At 35.4% G+C, this 23215-nt stretch overlaps 1 non-coding gene across 1 annotated transcript; it reads right to left on the reverse strand.

The window, feature by feature from the left end:
- Positions 1-13848: 13848 nt before the first annotated feature.
- Positions 13849-13955, reverse strand: LOC148555774 (small nucleolar RNA R71). The gene has a single exon (XR_015887570.1). It is a non-coding gene; the product is annotated as a small nucleolar RNA R71 (small nucleolar RNA).
- Between the last annotated feature and the right edge of the window lie 9260 nt (positions 13956-23215).

Consider the following 23215-nt stretch of genomic DNA (forward strand, 5'->3'; position numbering starts at 1 on the left):
ACCTGGGAAGATGTGGTGAACAAATTCTTGGCGAGATTCTATCCTTGATAAACCACTATTTTATGGTTTATCTTGTGCTCAATTGAGTACATTTTATCAACTCTTTACCCACTTATTCATAATATTTGCATGCTTTTACATTTGCCTTCCTAATTATGTGCTTTGATTGAAAACATGCTTCTTTGGTCTTAAGTTCCCTATGTTTAATCCTCTCTTATTACCATTAGATGCCTTGATATGTGTGTTAAGTGATTTCAGAGATTACAGGGCAGGAATGGCTCAGAGGATAGAAAGGAAGCATGCAAAAGTGGAAGGAATACAAGAAGTTGGAGAAATTGCTAAGCTGTCCAGCCTGACCTCTTCGCACTCAAACGGCTATACCTTTAGCTACAGAGGTCCAAATGACGCGGTTCTAGTTGTGTTGGAAAGCTAACATCCGGGGCTTCGATTTGATATATAATATGCGATAGTTTCTCTAATGCTAGGTGACGCGACCGCATGCTCCATGCGGACGTGTCGCAGTAACGAAAAACCAGCGTGGCAGATTTCGCAACCAGCGATTTCTGGGCTGTTTCTGACCCAGTTTTCGGCCCAGAAAGCATAGATTAGAAGCTATAAAGTGGGAAAATGCATCCATTCAAAAACAAGCTTTCATATTCACAATTTTAGGAGTAGATGTAGTTTTAGAGAGAGAGGTTCTCTCCTCTCTCTTAGGATTAGGATTTAGGATTTCTCTTAGTTTTAGGAGTGACTCTCAATCCCAGGTTCAATGTTCTTTTTATTATTTTCCCAATTTTATTTATGAATTCTTCTAAGTTACAGATTACTCTTTGAATTAATGTTATTTGAGGTATTTCAATTTATTATTGCTTTCTTTTATTTATTATATAAATAATTTGAATTTTTCCCTTTTGGCTTTGGTTGAGTCATTGGAGACACTTGAGTTATCAAACTCATTGTTGACTGAAAATTGGAATTCTTCAAGAATTAATTCGAGTTCCAACAACTCTAGCCTTTCCCAAGGAAAGACTAGGACCTGAAGAATAAAAATTAATTCATTCACTTAACTTACCTTCATAGTTAGTGGCTAACAAAGTGGGAGAAAAATTCAATTCTCATTACAATTGATAAGGATAACCAGGATAGGACTTCCCGTTATAATACCTTGCCAAGAGTTTATTTTATTATTATTATTTTATTTTTCTTATCATTCAACATACTGCTTCCTTACTTTCTAAAACCCCTAATTTACAAGACTCATAATCAATAATAAGAACATATCTCCCTGCAATTCCTTGAGAAGACGACCCGAGGTTTAAATATTCGGTTATCAATTTTAAAGGGGTTTGTTACTTGTGACAACCAAAACGTTTATATGAAAGGACTTTTGAAGGTTTAGAAACTATACTTGCAACGAGGATTTATCCGCAAATTTCTAGACCACGCAAAATCCTCTCTCATCAAAATGGCACCGTTGCCGGGGAATTGCAAACGTTGGCCTTATTATTAGTTATTGTAAATATTTGCTTTTTGCTTGTTTATTTGTTTTTATTTTTATTTTTATTTTTGCTTTTTCATAAATTAAGAGGTTATTGGTTTTCTTTTAAAAAAATTTTTTTTTCAAAAATTTGTTCTTCGTGTTCATCTTGATCTTCAAGTTGTTCTTCATGTTCATCTTGACCTTCAAGTTGTTCTTAGTTGTTTTCTTCGTTTTGATCTAAAAAAATTTTTAAGTTTGTTGTCATTTTATTGTTTTTCTCTTTCCTTATTAAATTCAAAAAAAAAATTCAAAATTTAAAAAATCAAATTTCAAAATTCGATTTTAAAAATTTTTTCAAATTTCAAATCTCAAACTTCAAAATTTCAAATTTTAAAAATTTAAAATTCAAATTTTAAAATTCAAATTTTAAAAATTTTCAAATTTCAAATTTCAAAATTTAATTTTCAAATTCAAAATTTAAATAATCTTTTAATTTAAAATTGTTTTTTATTTTCATTTTTAATTTTTATTTGCTACTATGAACTCTCACCCCTTTGGCTATGAGTCTGGTTACAATTATGTTGCAGGAAGAAGAAATTACAATGAGAATAGGCATCAAGGTTGGAACAATCAAAGATAGGAGGAGCCACAAGGATTTGATCAACCCTCATAGCAACAACCACCTCCAATGGACTATCAACAGCCACCACCATATGCCTATAAACCCTCTCCTCAACATAGCTTTGGACCACCATACTCACAAGCCCCTTACCACCAAACACCCTCATATGATCCTAACCCTTATCCACCATACCAACCACCTTATGAGCCATATGAACCATATCAAGAACCACCACTTTCCTATGTACCATGTCCATATCCATCACTTCAAGACTCAACAGAACGTCTCACGGAAACATGTGTAAAACTTCATGCCACACTTCACCAATTAAATCAAGCAATAAATAGACTACCTTCCCGACGTTCAGACACTCAAGGAACCCCCATGGCTTCATGTGGGCAATCTAATGAAGAACGTAGCATGAAGGAGATATTAGAAACTCCAGTGGACAGTACGGAGCATGACTTTATACTGGAACAAGTGGAGGAAGCTGTAATTATCGAAGAAGAAGAAGTAGTTGCAGACTTAGGAGATGCCGAACCTCCATGGGAAAGTCAAGACATAGAGCCTCCTTCTAAGACGGTTGCATTTGATGTTGAGGAGGATGTACAACCTCCAAGGCATATCATGATTAAGGACTTGGAAGAGGTTGGTCAAGAGATGGAGATTAAAGAAGAAGAAGCACAACCTCCCATGCCCTTGGTGAGCAATGAAGAAGAGATTGAATTGGAAGAAAGCTACCAAGAGGAAGAGGTTGATATTGAAGAAACTTGCAAAGAAGTGGAAGTTGTCAGAGAAGAGCACAAGGGAGTGGAGCTTGCAATTTCATTAGAAATACCTCCCCCTAAGTTGCCATCATCCTTCACAACATTCAAGTGGGTAAAATTCATATCCCTTAGCTTTCTAATCCAACTTGAATATGGGCTACTAGAGACGGATGGTCAACTTAGAACTCTTTGTGGCATTAAGAGTAAGAGGAAGATGGCCAGTGGTAAGAATTGTCCTGCAAGGTTCATTATGGTTGGAAGCTTTAAGTTTAAACGCAAAGGTTGGTATAAAGCTCAACTGAATGGGTTTAGGAAGCTGTTTGGATGTCTCAGTGAGAATTCCGACTGTTCACGACCAAAGTGGAAAAATGATGATCAACAAGAAGATGGGTGCAAAGGCAAGGTCTGGGACCCCGGAATTCAATCTAGAAATCAGCACTCTTGGGGCCTTGTCACTTGCTTTAACTTACTTGAAGGCTTTCTGCGCCTAGTTTGGGATCCCGGAGGCCATTGGAATTACAAACATTGGTGGGGATTCCTGGATGAATATAAGCATAAGCCACCATAACAGGGAGCTCACCAAATGTCCAACTTAAGGACTTTAACTAAAAGTGCTAGGTGGGAGACAACCCACCATGGTATGATCGTTCCTTTTTCAATTTTATTTTGTTTTGTTTGTTTTCATTTCATTTTATTTTATTTTATTTTCATTGAACTTGGAATTATTTCTTGCATCTACATTAGCATTGCATTCTACACTTTTCCTGCATAAAAAAAAAGAGAAGCACGCACGCGACGCGGCAGCGTCGCTGACGCGTCCGCGTCACCCACGCGACCGCGTGGCCCTGTAAATCGACGTAAAAAGGGTGTATGGCCAAAAGTTGAGCTGGAATTGGGCTGGACCTGTGCTAGCAGCACAAGCCCTGCCACGCGAACGCGTCACCCACGCGTCCGCGTCATATTGGAAATAAGGCCACCCGCGCGATCGCGTCTACCACGCGACCGCGTCACCCTGGATTTTGGCAATACACTACAACAAATATGGCCTTTAGCAACGCCAAATTTTGTAACATCTTAAAACCGTTCTTGTAGATAGGTTTAGACAACGGTTTTTTATAGTGTTACTGTTGAATTCAATTTTTCATTATTTTATAGCAACAAATTAAAACCGTTCTCTTTGACTATTTTAAAGAACGGTTTTATAACCGTTACCATGATTTGTATTTAGGCAACGGTTTTTTATCATTGTTTAAATAATTGTACAAAGAAAACGCATAAAAATCATTGCCAAAATGCTACACTTTAAAACCGTTCTATTAGATGGTCTTAGACAACGATTTTTACAGTGTTGCTGTTGAAGTTCAATTTTTTATTATGCTATAGTAACGAAATAAAACCGTTCTCTTTGACTATTTTAAAGAACAGTTTTATAACCATTACAACAATTGTTTATGAAACAACAATTTTCTAATATTATTTAAATAATTATACAAATTAAACAATACCAATAAAAATAATTTTAAATAATCATATAAATTAAAACCATTTTTCTATAAATACTGAATTTATAAAATACTCAAAAACTATTGTTATAAATATATAACGAATATTTTTTTTGAAAAATAAAATTAAAATAAATTTATAATAAATATTATATATTTTTGTTATAAATATATAACAAATATTATTTAAAAAAATAAAATTAAAATTAATTTATAATAAATATTTTATATTTTTATTATAAATATATAATAAATATTATTATAAAAAAATAAAATTAAAATAATTTTAGAATAAATATTATATATTTATTGAAAAAATTTCTCTCTAAGATAATTAAGGACACTGATCTCTTAAAAAAAATATCAGAGCACGCTCTTCCTCCCTCCACCATCAATGTAACTCTAACGTACACCAATTAGGCCATCAGACTCAGAGCTGTAACAATCCAAGTTTTCAGAAAATTAAATAATCAGTTATTTACAATTTATTATAATTGTTGAGAATTTTATTTTAAGAAAATTATTTGACTGAGAATAATTAATTAGTTTCATGAAAATTAAAGTTTAAATTAATTAAAATTTTATTATAATCTTTATTATAATTGAATGTTTCACATAATTTCAGTAATAAATAAATAAAAAAGAATTATATAATTTAAATTAAATAACTTTTATTACAAATAATTTATAATTTAATTAAGTTCCTTATTAATACTTTATTCCTTATTATGAATATTTTACATTATATAATTTGATTTAAATAATTGATATTCATGTAATTTAATACTTTATTTTTTATGAGTAAAAAATTAATTATTTCGTCTTATAATTTTAAATGAGAATGCATAATTAAAAATCAATTAATAAATTGATACAACAAATTCCTTTAACTCTAAATTCCCAATTTCATTTTACCCTAAATTCCCACCTTAAACAAAAGAAACCCTAATTTTCCCCATTTCCCAGCCTGAAACACGCAGCCCTTCATTTTCTCTTTCAACCCACGCACACACAGCAAAGGAAGAGAAGAGAGGTCATGTCACCGTCAGATCTGAAGCCGCCGACGAGCCGAACGCCGTCAAAGCCGCACCGTCGCATCACCATCGCTCTGCCTCCGTCGAACCCGTCACACCGCCGCTGCCGTGATGTCATTGCTGTCGCAAGGGAGAAGAGATGCGTGAGGAAGGAAGCTCGTAGGGGAGAAAAAAGACGCCGCCTGTGCTGCCAGCTCCATCGCGTATGATCTCCACTGTCGCCGTCGAAGGTCCGTCGCCGTGGCCGTGGAGAGGAGCCGCCGTTCATGCTTGTCACCACCAAAAGAGGAGCCGCTGCCACCGTCGATTGTCACTGGAAAACACACCGTACCGCCGTGCCTCTGGTCGCAGGAATCACAGACCGGGGAGAAGGGGGCTGCTACTCCTGTTGCTGCTGCTTCGTACTTTTATTGTAAGCTGTCTCTGTTTTGAATTCCATTGAATTCATTTCTGTTTTTGATTCCATTGAGTTTGAATTCTCCATTTTGCTGTAACCATGGTCACTGTTGTTGGAGTTTAATTGATTTGGTTTCTGTTTTGATTTGAATTTTAATTTGGTATAATGCTGTCTATTTTGGTCACTAGTTCTCTGAGTTTAAATGATGGGTTCTCTCAGTGATAATATTCTAGGTGATTGAGTGATGCAACTTTTATGTAAATTAAGCTTTATGACACTCCCTGTAAACATAAAGATGGATTATCACACTTCACCACCCTAAAGATACTGTAAACATGGAAATGGATTATAACTGGTGACTATTTCCTTATGAGGAGTAGCATTCTAGAGTTAATGAGTTATTGCATGAGTTATAGAGTTCATGAGTACGTGCAATCCATCTTTTTGATTTTGTGGCACTATGCTTTTGCTACATTTCAATCTCAGACTTAATTTGATGCCCTGAACAAGCTGCTCTTACATTGTATTTTTATTGTTGCTATACTGTGCATTATTTCTACTATTATTTTTGCTTTGTATAATATATGACCTGTTTTCACATTAAGATCAGTGTGTTAGTACTTCTATTGATTAGGCACATCTTAATAAAAGATGGGAATCTTTTTTTCTTTTAGCTGCCTTTTGCAATTGGTGTGTAACATGGAAAGGAGATAAACTCTGCAGTGGTTGCAGACAAGTGCGGTACTGCTCTGAGAAACATCAGGTAGCCGAATTGTTTAAATGTTTTATTTAGCCTTCTTTCCACAAATTTTATCCTAATAGTTATCTTTCTTTTCCTCGTTCCCTCTCTCTATTAGTAAACATTATTAGCATTAGGCTTAGTATTATATTTAATTTGCTAACTTTTTTGTTCACTGGAAAATCATTATAAAGGTGAGGGAGAACTTAGTATTATATTTAATTCTGCTTCCCTGCTTCTACCTCGCTGCTTCTGCTTCACTGCCTTGGCTGATTGTGGGTTGTCATATATGGTAAGTGGTCTTTTTCTCTGATTTTCTTTTGTTTAGTTAGGGCGTGTTTGGCTGTTGGCCATTTTTGTTGAGTTAAGAAGAAGAAAGGAAAGTGGTGTGCGAGTTTCTGCTTTTGTGTTTGTTTCAGTCCTTTGAATAGTGATTAGAGTTTGGATTATGAGATGAGACGTGATTAACTGATTATGGTGTTGCGATTAGGGAGTGGAATAAAGTATGGGAATATGGGATTTGCTAATCTTTTGCTGTTGCTTTTGTTCACTAAATTATTATTTGGAAGTGCTGTTGTGATTTTATTTTAATTTTAATATTGATTTAGTATGTAACTGGTTCTCTATCAATGTTGCTCTGATTTTGTTTTAATTTTAATATTCATTTGTTATAATACTGTTATAATTTTGATTTGGCAATTAGGTCTCTGAAAATGTTGTTCTGGTTTTGTTTTGGTTTTAATATTAATTTTATATTGATGTAGTATAATGCTGTTTGATTTTGATTTGGAAATTGGTTCTCTGGAAATGCTATTTTAATTTTAATATTGATTTGGTATAGTGCTATTCTGATTTTGGTCAGAATAGGATAAGAGTATTGAAAAACTGATTCATCTGTGTTTTCTTGACCTCTCTAACACTCCATTGCAGACACTACCAGATTCCATTTGTGATCTACATAATTTGCAGATACTATTGTTGACAAACTACCCTAAACTCACAAGTTTACCTAAAAGAATATGTGATTTGATAAGCTTGCGTTACCTTGATATCAGAGGTAGCAGTGTGCAAGAGATGCCTTAGAAAATGATATAACTAACTCATAGTTCTTGATGAGTGTTGCGGAGAAATCAAACGGTATCTTTTTTCCTTTGGATCATTTACTGTGAGAAGGATATAGATACCATATTCAGGAATATATGAAAAGATGAGTATGTAATAAGTCTTGGCTTTAATAGTCATAAATTGACTTGGTATATACTTTTTATCTTCTTCAAAAACTAGTACTTTCATAGCTTCTTCTAGCACTTATATTATAAGTTTTAACGTATTTATTTATTTTTTTATATTCTCTATCATAGTCTTTACTATTTGAACTTTTTTCTTAATCATATTGAATCACAATGAATCCAAAATTTAAATCTTCTACAATTGAGCTACACTACAGGTAAAGAGCAATTGGATGAGAATGAAGGAAATAATATAGAGGAGCAGGACAAGGATTATATTAATCCAACTGAAACTAAGGTCATAGATAATACTGTGAAAGGTAAATTTTTGATCTCTTTAAAAACATTTTATGACATCATTTCTCTTTAAATTTACTGCTGTGAAAGATTTATATATGATGACTTCTTTGTATAATAGGGATATATTTTAATAAATAATTTATTGGATCTATTAATTAGTGAGGGGCGGCAGGGCGGGGGTTGAAAAAGAGTGTTCGGTGAGCATGATGATGAAAATGGTTGTATGTGAGGACATGGTTTTTTGTTATTTTCATTAATAAGCACGATTAATTTACTTGAATTGATTAATTTGAGCTAGGCTTTCAATAAAATCAAGACTAAGTTAAATAGCAAAACCCGAACAAGAAAATCAAGAATCAAGTGTTAAATAGTTAGTTTTCTTATAGCAGTTGTGAGAGTCTGTGACTTTTACTTGATGCACTAGGCTATAAATAACTCTCTCTCTATGTAATTGAGGTGTAATTGCTATCATTTTTCTAAATAATAGTTCAGTTTACTTTTACTGCAAGCTATCTATTTTTTTAGCTTCTGCATCTTTTCTATTTAGTCCTAGTTCATTCTTTCTTCTTTCTTTTTTGGGAAAGTTTCTAGTTCATTCTTTGGGGAAGTTTCTAGTTCATTCTGCATCTTTTCTAGTAGTTTTAGTATCTTTGAATATATTATGGTAATTTTAATTAGTCTCTTTCTATAGAGACAACAGTGAAGAAAACATGAGGACCTACAGAATGCTTGAAGATTCATGCAGGACAGTTAGGAGATAGAGAAGAAATTACTCTAGATATTGAAGGAGAGGCAATTGGTCCTACTGATGAAGCTGTAAACAACTTGAGCAAATTGGGCACAGTGGCAAGGAATTCAGATATTTGTCCATTAATTTTCACAAACTGCAAGGGGATTAAAGATAAAGAAGCTATTTGGGAATATGTTCAATTGAGAATATTAGTCTTGTTTCTTTTAGAAACATAAGGACATGTACACATATTTTATTCTTACTAGCAAATAATGTGATTATGGATCTGACAACAATGTTTATAAGTCAAATTTGATGGGAAAGGCGCAATTATGTTTCTTTAGTGAATTTATTCAAATAGTTTAGATTATTTATTGACACTAAATAATTAAAAAAAATTGAAATTAAAACTGTTGCCAAAAAATGACACAAATGGTAACGTTTTAAAACCGTTGTCTTAGACGACTACAAAATGGCAATGATATTAAAACCGTTGCCATAAAATGACACCAACAGTAACGCTTTAAAACTGTTGGCTTTGTGAATAATAAAACTACAACAGTTTAAAACCGTTGCCTATTCAGTTATAGTTTTAAATTGTTGGATTATGAAAGAGAACGTTTTAAAACCGTTGCTTATCGAGTAACGGTTCAAAACCGTTGTTTAAAATTTTCTTTCAAAACGTTGTCTATGCTAGTAATTTTGGTAACGGTTTTTTGATTACTGTTTCCTTAGGTAAAAAACCGTTGCCTTTGACCACTGGCAATGGCCGTATATACCACAGGTCAAAAACCGTTGCCAAAGCGTTGCCTAAAGTTTTAGGAACGGTTTTTCAATCTATGACAACGGTTTTTGACCGTTGCGAAAGCCCTTATTTGTTGTAGTGATATTAAGTTTTGAACAGAGAGTTGTGCGACCGCGAGGCTGCACTCGCGCCACTAGCACAAATCAAGCCACGCGATCGCGTGCCCCACGCGTCCGCGTCACCTGACCTTATTGCGCACCACGCGACCGCGTCACTCACGCGTCCGCGTCGCCTGCGCCGCACAGCTTATCCAGATCAGCCAATTATCTTATCTTTTTTTCCCCAATCCTAATTTCTTCTATCTTTTCTTCTTTCTTCTTTATTTCTTACTTTATTTCTTTCCCTTCTCATTCTTTTTATCTTTTATTTTATTTTACTTAATTTATTTGAATATTTCATTCATTGCATTTTAATTTAGTGCGTATTTTTATTTTCTTTTCTAAATTTATTTTTTTTCCTTGGTGTTAAATTTTCTTATTTCACTGTTGCATCTTCTCTTGAAATATTTTGGGTGCTTAGTAACTTGTTTTATTCTGATTGGGTAATATTATTTAAATCAATGCTAATCTTTTATGATTCTTGTACTTCTCTTGCATTGATATGAACTTATACTATCTTGCATTACCCACATTTTCCTCTCCTTTGTTGCAAATTTTGCACCACTAGTATGCCATGTGCTTCTATTATTTTCTCACGTACATGTTGAAGCTTCCATGTAAATGAGACCCTTATCATTTGGCATTAACCCACCCATACTTCATTTATTTTCTTATCTTTACTTTTGGGTATTACTGTTCTTCCTTTTCTCTTCTTTCAGGCTGGCCACCAAAGACGGAAAAAGGGAGAAACTTCTAAAAGGGGAAACAAACAAGTCCATCTGCACAATCTTTGGAGAAAAGCGCCAGTTGGAACAACCCGTCCACCTGCACATCTCAGCATGCATCGAGGACGGTGCAATCTTTAAGTGTGGGGAGGTCGATACCAATCTCCATGGGTTAGTATTTTCTTCTCAACACCAATATTTTATTTTCCTTGTTAGTTGTTGCATTTGCATGTTTGATTGCATATTTATTTGATTTTGTGCATTTAGTTACTACTTGGTTAAAGTAATAAATTTCTTTTTAAGACCCTATTTTTGAAAAATTTCACTAATCTAAATTGAAAAAAAAAATATATTTTTTTTATGTTAAAACTTGTTTGGAAGTTGTATTTGGAACATGAATTATAGCTAAAGAACACACAACCTGTGAGATTTGAGCTTATTTATATGATTACATTATTTAACCATAAATATTTTATTCTTTTGTGTTTGCTTCTCTATAATTGTGATCTTTACTTTGTTCCATTCTATATGTCCAATATTTAGTGTATTTACATGTTTGCATATGATTGAGGCCATTGTTTGATTTTAGCTCACTTATCCCAAATAAGCCTACCCTTTACATCACCCTTGTTAGCCCCCTTGAACTTTTTAATCCCCTCTTGTTCTATAAACCACATTACTAGCCTTAAGCAGAAAAATAAAATAATAAATCCCAAGTTGAATCCTTGGTTAGCTTAAGATAGATATTGTGTATAATTTAAGTGTGGGAAATTTTATGGGAACATGGGATGACAAAATAAAAAAAAAGGGGAATTAAATTGAATAAGTTATTTGAAAATTTGGGAAGCATGCTCATGTGAAATCAAAATAATTAAATTACCATGTGCATTGAATATATATATATATATATATAGGCATGGGCTACATGAGCTCCCAGTAGTTTACCGGATAAATTGATAAGTCGGGCATTTCCGGCCCACCAAGCGGTCTTTTTTTTTATCTTTTTTTTATTTAATCGTTTTTTATATTATACTTAGAGATCCTAATAAGGATCTAGATCATTAACAAGATTTGAATTTTATATGTATATATGGTCCGTAAAAAAAGATCCCTAAAGATTTATCACATTTTATTTTCTCCCATATCTGAGCATATCGGCCATTTCCGGAGAACAACAAATGGTTATATCTTTTTATGGTGGATCGGCAAATTATTGGGCCGAGCTGGATTTGAACCAGCGTAGACATAATATATATATATATATATATATATATATATATATTAAGTAATTAAATAAGGGGATACAAAAAAAAAAGAAAAGAGAAGAAAAATAATATTACCTCAAATGCAAAATAAAAAGAATCAATGCACATGGGACAAGATTCAAAAAATAAGTTTGATACTTGAGCATGTAATACAAAAGTGGGAAAAATTTGGGGTAGCTAGGTAAAGTATTTTAAGATTGTATAAAGTATGTATATGTTAGGTGAGATCTTAGACTAATCAAGGATTCACTTTATAAAGCTCACTTGGCCATACATATATCCTTATACCCTTACCTTAGCCCCATTACAACCTTGAAAAGACCTCATGATGTTTGCATTGATACATTAAATATTGTTGATTGGTTAGATGAAAAACAAGGTTTAAAAAGCATGACTAGGGAAGAGTAGAGTGATTACCCTATACACTTGAGAGATTAGAGTGATATACACTACTAGTAAGGGTTCAATGCTCAATTCTATGTTCCCTGCTTTCATGAGCTATCTTCTTACAAGTTTACTTATCTTTTATTGTGTAGTTTGAATTAGTGAAATCTGATTCATGTTTGTCTTGGAGAACTTATTTATTTTTAACCAAGTAGGTAGAATCATTTTGCATGTAGTTCCATTCATATAGATAGGTTGCATTTCATACATTCTACTACTCCTCTTCACCTTTATAGCTTCTCTTGAGCTTAGCATGAGGACATGCTAGTGTTTAAGTGTGGGGAGGTTGATAAACCACTATTTTATGGTCTATCTTGTGCTCAATTGAGTGGATTTTATCAACTCTTTACCCACTTATTCATACTATTTGCATGGTTTTACATTTGCCTTCCTAATTATGTGCTTTGATTGAAAACATGCTTCTTTGGTCTTAAGTTCCCTATGTTTAATCCTCTCTTATTACCATTAGATGCCTTGATATGTGTGTTAAGTGATTTCAGAGATTACAGGGCAGGAATGGGTCAGAGGATGGAAAGGAAGCATGCAAAAGTGGAAGGAATACAAGAAGTTGGAGAAATTGCTAAGTTGTCCAGCCTGACCTCTTCGCACTCAAACGACTATAACTTTAGCTACAGAGGTCCAAATGACGTGGTTTCAGTTGCGTTGGAAAGCTAACGTCCAGGGCTTCGATTTGATATGTAATATGTGATAGTTGCCCTGACGCTAGGCGACGCGACCGCGTGCTCCATGCGGACGCGTCGCAGTAACGAAAAACCAGCGTGGCAGATTTCGCAACCAGCGATTTCTAGGCTGTTTCTGACCCAGTTTTCGGCCCAGAAAGCATAGATTAGAAGCTATAAAGTGAGGGAATGCATCCATTCAAAAACAAGCTTTCATATTCACAATTTTAGGAGTAGATGTAGTTTTAGAGAGAGAGGTTCTCTCCTCTCTCTTAGGATTAGGATTTAGGATTTCTCTTAGTTTTAGGACTGACTCTCAATCCCAGGTTCAATGTTCATTTTATTATTTTCCCAATTTTATTTATGAATTCTTCTATGTTACAGATTACTCTTTGAATTAATGTTATTTGAGGTATTTCAGTTTATTATTGCTTTCTTTTATTTATTATACAAATAATTTGAATTTTTCCCTTTTGGCTTTGGTTGAGTCATTGGAGACACTTGAGTTATCAAACTCATTGTTGACTGAAAATTGGAATTCTTCAAGAATTAATTCAAGTTCCAATAACTCTAGCCTTTCCCAAGGAAAGACTAGGACCTGAGGAATAAAAATTAATTTATTTACTTAACTTACCTTCATAGTTAGAGGTTAACAAAGTGGGAGAAAAATCCAATTCTCATTACAATTGATAAGGATAACCAGGATAGGACTTTCCGTTATAATACCTTGCCAAGAGTTTATTTTATTTTTCTTATCATTCAACATACTACTTCCTTACTTTCTAAAACCCCTAATTTATAAGACTCATAATCAATAATAAGAACATACCTCCCTGCAATTCCTTGAGAAAACGACCCGAGGTTTAAATACTCGGTTATCAATTTTAAAGGGGTTTGTTACTTGTGACAACCAAAACATTTGTATGAAAGGACTTTTGAAGGTTTAGAAACTATACTTGCAACGAGGATTTATCCGTAAATTTCTAGACCACGCAAAAGCTTCTCTCATTAATCTTCCTCAAAGAATCAACAGGTTGAGAGCTGAGGTACAAACCTTCAGGCAACAAGATGGTGAAACTCTCTATGAAGCATGGGAGAGGTTTAAGGACTTGACAAGAAGGTGCCCGCCAGATATGTTCAATGAATGGGTGCAGTTACACATTTTCCATGAAGGTCTTTCTTACGAATCAAAGAAGGCAGTAGACCATTCATCTGGGGGTCTCTAAACAAGAAGAAGACCATTGAAGAAGCCATAGATGTCATTGAGACTGTAGCTGAAAATGACTACTTCTATGCTTTTGAAAGAGGCAATACTAGAGGAGTGATGGAGCTAAACAATGTGGATGCACTGCTGGCTCAAAACAAGATGATCACCAAGCAGCTGGCTGACCTTACCAAAAAGATGGAGAGGAACCAAGTAGCAGCAATCACTACCTCATCAGTAGCTCAAGAAGGAGTGAATGCAGAGGCAGGGGATGATCAGGAACAAGCCAACTACATTGGGAACTCACCTAGGCAGACCTATGATCCATACCCCAAAACTTATAATCCTAGTTGGAGGAACCACCCAAACTTTGGGTGGGAAAATCAACAAGATCAAGGCCAAGATCAGAGACATCACAACCCCAGCAATAATGCAGCTCACCAACACTTCACACAGAGATCATATCATCACTCACCTAACAACACCTCTTAACATCCATATCAAAACTAAAATGGCCCTTCTCACCCCTCCAATCTCAACTCACCATCATCCAAAGATAGACTCTCAAGGATTGAGACTCTACTTGAAGGCATATGCAAGGAAATCTAAGACAACAAGGTGTTCAAGGAGGAAGTGCGAGCCAATATCAAAAACCAGGGAGACACCATCAAGAGGCTAGAATTTCAAGTGGGATACCTCTCTGAGAAGATTCCCAAACCTACTGACAGCTTCCCAAGTGACACAGAGAAAAACCCGAGAGGTGAAGCAAAGAAAGTGAGATGGGAAGAATGCAAGATGGTCACTATAAGTGATAAGGAGTCTAAGGAAGAGCTAAAGAAACCCTTAGAACACTCTGGAGATACTTCAGAGAAGCAGGAAGAGGGTAATCGAGAAACCAAAACTACACAGAGGGAGATTCTAAACTTCTATGCACCTTTTCCCCAAAGACTCAAGGGTGGCGTAGAAAAGAGAATATACTCAAGGTTCCTCGACATGTTTGCATCTCTTCATGTAAACATACCATTCATCAGGGCTCTCCAACAAATACCCTCATACATTAAGTGCATGAAGGAGCTGCTGACCAAGAAAAGCTCACTCAAAGGAGGGCAAACAATATTGATGAATAAGGAGTGCAGTGCTCTCATTCAACCAGAGTTGCCCACAAAGAGGAAGGATCCAGGGAGTTTTCACATTCCTTGTGCTATAGGAGAAACACTGATTGATAAGGGACTCTATGACCTGGGAGCAAGCATCAACTTAATGGCTTTATCCCTCATGAAGAAGCTGCAGATCAATGAGCTAACGCCACAGACGTAGTCATCAAGCTGGCTAACAAAACCCAAAAACAAGCAGTAGGAGTGGTTGAAAACGTGTTGGTAAAAGTTGAGAACTACTTCCTTCCCACAGACTTTGTCATACTGGAAATGGAAGAAAGTCACCTTCACCCAATCATATTGGGAAGACCATTCTTAGCTACAGCCAGAGCGCTTGTAGATGTGGAGCGAGGAGAGCTAATACTGAGGATACATGATGAACAACTTACTTTCAATGTCTTCAAACCCTCACAAGAAGTAGATCAAGAAAACAAGGAACCAAAGGAAGATCATGACAAGGCACTGGTGGAAGAAACAAGCACTGAAGCACAAACTATACACCTGGGAATCCCTTTGTTGATAAACAAAACAGTCAGAAGGTGTCACAGCTAAAGGAAAACCAAGAAGAGCCAAAACCACCAGAATCATATGAAACCAGCAACAAAATATCCCTGGAAAAGAAGGCCACAAGGAGCAGGGTGGAATCAAAAGAAACAAGGAAGAAGGCACCAAGGAGATGGAGGAACAAGAAGATCCCTATAGAGGATTTCTCTCCAGGGGATAAAGTGATATCAGCTTATCTCCCAGCTATCCCACCTCATCTCCCCACCATCCCATCTCAGCTGCCTAAAGTTTTCACCATCATCAGAATTCTCTCCTTAGAATATGTGGAGATCCTTAACGAAGCCAATGGAGATAGATTCACTGCAAGGGAAGAAGATTTGAAGCATTACCAACCACCCTGACAAAGGCAGAACGTCAAGCTAGTGACGCTAAAGAAGCGCTTCATGGGAGGCAACCCATGTCTTATATGCTTTTAAAGTAGTTAATAATGCAAGGTTCATAAATCCTAAATCAACTTTGACATATACTTGAATGAATCCTTTTATGCAACATATAGTGAAGAACAAGTTTGGTGTACAAGGCACACGAAGAGAACATGAATGCAATTCATATCATGTCACTCTTAGAACCTTGAACAATTTTTTTTACCACATGGCCACAAACTAAGTTTGGTGTCACCTATGTTGCATACATGGACAGTTAATTAATCAGTTGGTTTGCATTCATGAATAACACTTAGTTAGTTAAAAACAAAAAAAAAGGTTTTAAAAAGTAGTTATTCTTTCTTTTTAAATTTTGCCACCATTATTAAAAAAGGTTATTAATTGAATTCTTTTTTTTGTAGGAGAAATGAAAGGAAGATTGGAAGGAATTGATGAGACAATTGAAGAAGGAGGGTTCGGCCACTTCAAAAAGAGGGGACTATACACATGTCTTCAAGGGGAATGCATTGGGAAATGTTGCCATGCAACATTGGAAGAATGACACGCTTGGAAATCGAACCAACCCCATCATAAAGTTGATGATCCTTGTGCTCATCCCATGCTAAACCCCATCCGTTCATCATACGCCTACACCATCAATCCACACCTTTCATTTACTCACCACTTCTCTATATAAGTGGTTCCTAATCTGTACCCCTTTACATTCCAATTCCCCTTTCTTTGTACTTCTCACTTTTGGAACTCAACACCTCTTATCCCATCGAAAACACTCTCACCCACTCCCTTAACTACACCCTCACATATCAAAAGTCACTTATGGCATCATCAAGCTCCAAAATGAGAAAGGGAAAGGCACCGGAGGAGAGCATTCCTTTTGATGAAGGAAGGTTCAAGACCGCTTTTCATGAGCTTCAATTCGAACATATAAAACACAAGAAAGTGCTGCCTGAGCTGACATTCCAATTCAACGATGACGAGTGCCTGCAGATTAGAGAAAAGATTGAACAAAGGGGTTGGCAAGAGTTCACGAACCCAAAAACAAAGATAAATGCAAATCTCATTGAAGAGTTCTATGCCAATGTAGCCAGAGAGGACAATACCAAAGCTCCTACCTTCAAAAGCTATGTGAGAGGAACATAGGTAGATTTCAGTCCCAATGCTATAATGAGGACTCTTCATCTTAGATAACAACCCTCTGACAAGCCAAGTTATCAAGCGAGAATAGGTAATGGCCCCGACAATGATGAGCTTGAAGAAATTGTAAATGACATGTGTGTCATAGGATCAGATTGGGAAAGGTATTTAGATAAGAGACCACGGTTCATTAGACGAGGAGATCTCACCCCGAAAGCCAAAGGATGGTTTGAGCTCGTGAGAAGATCTATCCTTCCAGCTTCAAAGAATTCTGAGGTCAACATTCCTCGAGCTACTATGCTACATTGCATTATGAGCGGTGGAGACATCAATGTACATGAAATCATAGCTGAGGGAATCCAAGAAGCATCCAAAAAGAGTGATCCGAGTGCTCGGCTTTTGTATCCCAGCACCATCCTGAGATTATGTAAGAAAGCCAAGGTGATCTTCGAAGACAGCAATCCATAGTGGGTAAACCCTGGGAGGCTAGTTACGCTCTAGCGTATAACTTATGTGGCACCCGCTCAACAACCAAGAAGGCCTCAAATAAGGAAAAGAACATCACAAGAAGGACCTCACCAAGAAGAATCTCACCAAGAAGAACCTCATCAAGAAGAATACCAGCAAGAAGAGTACTATGATCCAACCAATATAAATCTGGGTCACATTCAAGGAGCCATTGAAGACTTGGCAAGGAGATATATGGAAGGACAAGAGCAACAGCTACACTTCCAATCCCAACGGATGGATCGTTAGGAGGAACTACTTGCTAACTGGATAAATCAACAAGGCGAGTGGCAGAAACAACAAATGGAGCAGCAACAGGAACACTACTCCCAGCTCACTCAAGCCATCAATCAAGTAACTGAAAGGCAAGAGCGTCAAGATAAACGCCTTCAAGAACTCAACCACCGTCAGCTAGCTCAGATGAAAGCATTCAACGAGTTCAGCGTGCTTAATGAAGGACGGCAACTACATAGGGAAGAATTCAACATAAACACTCAAGCCAAGTTGAACTATGTATCTGGACATATGCATAATTTGCACTCTGCAATCCCAAGGTATGATTCAATCCAAAAAGATCTAACAGAACAAGAGGAAGGGAAGGTGAAACAACAGAAAGAAGCATTGAAAAAGAAGATGGAAGATGCTGGCTTTTGGAAAAAGTTGGTCGGAAAGCGCAAAGGAAATGGGGGTTCAAGCACCCAAGAAGGACACAAAGAGGACGAACAAGGAAGAGAGCATAAGCAGCCCCATGAGTAAAAGGTGGTGGAGTTCCCTCTTCGTTTTATCTTTTTCAAGTCTAAATAAGAAAATCATGTATGAAATAAAACATGCTTCCATAGTAGCTTAGGAATTTTCAATTCTGTCTTTAGCATTTTCAGTTGTTAAGTCTATGTGTGCTGGTCCAAGTTACCTGTTTCATTTTCGTCCTACTTACTTGTATGCTTGCCCTTTGAATTTAATGAAAGAGAATTTTTGAAAGAAACTAGAGTAGAGTTCATATGGTGAAATAAGTCCTCAAGGTTGGTGGTGGGATAATAGATTAGCTAAGTTGGATCACCTATAAGGTATGAAGGCACTTATGTGTACTGAATTACATGCTTGAAACACATTATATGAGATTAACCAAACAACAAGATCCTAATAAGAAAAAGAGAAAGAACACTAAGAGTTTGAAAAATAAAGAAAAAGAATAAATAAGGCTAGGCACCAAGGGTTTAAATCTTGAGGGATGTGTCTGTGGTGATCCTATACCAAGGATCTGCTTGGATGAATAAGTTCTTAGGAGTGCTTCATCACTTGGTAACTTGGGTTAACTAAACCGGGATTATCAACTGAAAATCCACTATTAAGAGCAACCTTGCTACAGAACATTTAGTAACCCAAAGAGGTGCTGGACACCAAGGCCTCAATGAAAGAAAATAACAAACCATGTGCCTGTGGTGTGCATGTTTGGGGGGGAGAGACTTGAGGGAGTAAGTCCTTAGGGGTGCTTCAACACCTAGCACCTTGAACCAACTGGCTCGGGAGTGTTGACTGAAAGCTTATTTTAAAGAGTCGCCCCCTCACAGAGCACTTAGCCTAAGGATGCAATAAACCCTGAGAAAAAAGGGAGGATCAAAGAATAAGGATCTCATAGGATGCAATCAAGCACGTATTCAAAGGCATGATAAAGACCTGGAAACCAGTAAAGGAATGAACCTAAGTTGCTATGCATGAAACCCCATAAACCAGCAGCTTTACTTCTATAATAAGAACTTATTTCTCTTATTCTTTCATTCATCATTCTTATGTTTTAGTATTTACTTAGGGACAAGCAAGTTTTAAGTTTGGTGTTGTGATGCCATGGCATTTTGGCCAGTTTCACTGACCTTTTCTTTACTATTTTAGGGTAGTTTCATGCATTTTCTTCGTGAATAAGCAAGTTTTGGGTAGATATTCACTTACATCTTGATTCAAGCAAACATTGTGAACTTTACATGATTTCATGAGAATTTTGCATGAATTTAATGACAAATTGGACAATGCATGATCATATGACTTGGAATAGAGCTTTGATGCACTTTAATTGCTTGATTTCAGGACAAAGGAAGCAAGGAAGAACCACGTTAGTAGCCACATTAATCTAATTAACGTGACCACTAACGTGGAATGGGAGCTAGCTTGCAACGTTAATGAGAAAAGTGATCGCCAATAACACCTTTGAAAGCCATTGTAGCCCACGTTAGTTGCCACGTTAATTATATTAACGTGGAAGCTAACGTGGAGGAGAAAGGAAGCTCCAACGTTAGTGGTAAAAGTGAATACCACTAACGTTGGAAAAGGGGCACTTGGCCACATTAAGAGTCACGTTAATTACATTAACGTGAACTCTAACGTGGAAGAAACAAGGAATTACCAACGTTAGTGACACTCACCTTTGTCACTAACGTTGGATTAAGCCACTATTGCCCACGTTAGTTGCCACGTTAATTACATTAACGTGGAAGCTAACGTGGAGGAAGAATTGATGGACCAACGTTAGTGACACTCACCTTTGTCACTAACATTGGGAATGGCAATCATCACCACGTTAGAGGCCACATTAATCTAATTAACGTGAACTCTAACGTGGGAAGGAGGGGCGTTTGGAGCGTTAGTGACAAAGGTAAGTGTCACTAACGCTCTCGAAGAAAGGCAAGCCCACGTTAATGGTCACGTTAGTTACACTAATGTGAACTCCAACGTGTGGAAAAGGGGCGATAAGCAACGTTATTGGAAAAGGTGAATTCCAATAACGTTTGTGATTAGCGGATATTTTATACGCTTTTTGGGGTTAATTTCATGTAGTTTTTAGTATGTTTTAGTTAGTTTTTAGTTCATTTTCATTAGTTTCTAGACAAAATTTATATTTCTGGACTTTACTATGAGTTTGTGTATTTTTCTGTAATTTCAGGTATTTTCTGGCTGAAATTGAGGGAGCTGAGCAAAAATCTGATTCAGGTTGAAAAGAGGACTGCTGATACTGTTGGATTCTGATCTCCCTGAACTCGAAATGGATTTTCTGGTGCTACAGGGGTCCAATTGGCGCGCTTCCAATTGCATTGGAATGTAGATATCCAGGGGCACTAATTGGCGCGCTTCCAAGTTGACATTGACATACACAATTTTGTGTACCAAGTTTTTGGCGCCATTGCCGGGGATTGTTCGAGTTTGGACAACTGACGGTTTATTTTGTTGCTTAGATTAGGAAAATTTTTTCTTTTTGGTTTAGAGTCTTCTATTATTGTTTTTGGTTGAAATTATTTTTTTAAAATCCTTATTTTCTCTTTTTAAATTTTTCGAAATTTTTTTTAACTAATAATTGAGTTTTTCTGTTTGAGTTTAGTGTCATGTTTTAAGTTTGGTGTCAACTGCATGTTTTTATTTCCCTTTAAATTTTCGAATTGCATGTTCTTTGTTCTTTCTTAATCTTCAAGTTGTTCTTGTTTATTTTCCTTGTTTGATCTTTAGTTTTTCTTGTTTTGTGATTTTTCTTGTTTTTCTTGTGCATTTTCGAATTATTATCATCTAAAAAAAAAGATTTATTTATACCTTGTTAAAACACTTTAAATTTATAGCTCAATTGGCTAGAGCGTGGTGCTTATGTTCTTGGTAATTGGCTATCCTCTTTTTAAAAACTTTTTCAAAAATAATTTTTCTTTGAATAAATCTTGTGCCAAACTTTATGTTTGGTGTTTTCTTGTTGATTTTTCTTTAGTTTTCGAAAGTTTTATTTTGGTTTTCCAAAAATTTTAAGTTTGGTGTTCGATCTTCATGTTCTTGTTGTTCTTGTGAGTCTTCAAAGTGTTCTTGAGTCTTCCTTGTGTTTTGATCTTAAAATTTTTAAGTTTGGTGTTCCTTGGTGTTTCCCTCCAAAATTTTCGAAAATAAGGAGCATTAGATCTAAAAATTTTAAGTTTTGTGTCTTTTTATTGTTTTTCTCTTTCCTCATTGAATTCAAAAATATATTTTTCCTTTATTTTAATTGATTTTTCGAATTTTCCTTTTTCAGATTTTATTTTAAAATTTTTTTATTTTATCTTATCTTAGTTTTAAAATTTCAAAATTCCAATCTTTTTCAAAAAAAAAATCATATCTTTTTCAAAATCTTATCTTATCTTATTTCAAATTTCAAATTTTAACATCCAAAATTCAAATTTCAATTTTCAAAATTCAAATTTCAAATTTCAATTTTCAAAATTCAAATTTCAAATTTCAATTTTCAAAATTCAAATTTCAAAATTCAAATTTCAAAATTTCAAAATTTCAAAATTTATTTTCAAATTTAAAATTTAAATTTCAACACTTTTTAATTTAAATTCCTTATCTTCTCTTACCTGGCTTATCTTATCTTTTTTAATCTCAAATCTTAAAATCAAATCTTTTTCATATCTTTTCTTTTTTTATTTTATTTTTTTTATTTCATAACTTTAAGACATATCTTTTTCAAAACTTCCTAACCAATTTCTCTCTCTTCATTTTTTTTGAAAATCCTCACCCACATTTTTTTTCAAATCTTTTTAATTAATTTAGTTTTCAATTTTCTTTTATTTTTTTCTTCTAATTTTCGAAAATATAGTAAATTTTTCAGTTATTTTATTTTATTTTATTTTATTTTAATTTTAGTTTTCAAAAGAAAAATATTTGTAATCCGCATCATCTCCCTTTCTCTATCATGGACCTAAGTGGAAATGAATAGTCCAGAAGGACTCTGGGGTCATATGCTAACCCCACTACTGCTTCATATGGGAGCAGTATCTGTATACCCTCCATTGGAGTCAGTAGCTTTGAGTTGAATCCTCAGCTTAATATCATGGTGCAGCAAAGTTGCCAGTATTCCGGTCTTCCACAGGAAGAACCTACAGAGTTTCTGGCACAATTTTTACAAATTGCTGACACAGTACATGATAAGGACGTAGATCAGGATGTCTACAGATTATTACTATTTCTATTTACTGTAAAAGACCAAGCTAAGAGGTGGTTAAATAACCAACCTAAGGGTAGCATAAGGACATGGAAACAGCTGTCAGAAAAATTCCTGAATCAATACTTCCCTCCAAAACGGATGACACAGTTAAGGTTGGACATCCAAGGCTTTAAACAAGGAGATAATAAATCTCTTTATGATGCCTGGGAGAGATACAGAGAGATGCTAAGAAAATGCCGAAATATTTTCAGAATGGGTGCAGTTAGACATCTTCTATTATGGGCTTACAGAGAGAGCTCAAATTTCTCTAGATCACTCAGTTGGTGGATCTATACACATGAGAAAGACAATTGAAGAGGCTCAAGAGCTTATTGATACAGTTGCCAAAAATTAGCATCTGTACCTAAATAGTGAATCTTCCATGAAAGAAGATGCTAAAACAGTAACTGCTGAACTCAGTCCTGCAGAACAAATTACTGAATTCAATCAGCAATTAGACTTTCTAAC

The sequence above is a fragment of the Arachis ipaensis genome, chromosome B6 (genome assembly GCF_059453495.1).
Source record: "Arachis ipaensis isolate K30076 ecotype BB chromosome B6, ASM5945349v1, whole genome shotgun sequence".
In the NCBI taxonomy this organism is placed as follows: Eukaryota; Viridiplantae; Streptophyta; class Magnoliopsida; order Fabales; family Fabaceae; genus Arachis; species Arachis ipaensis.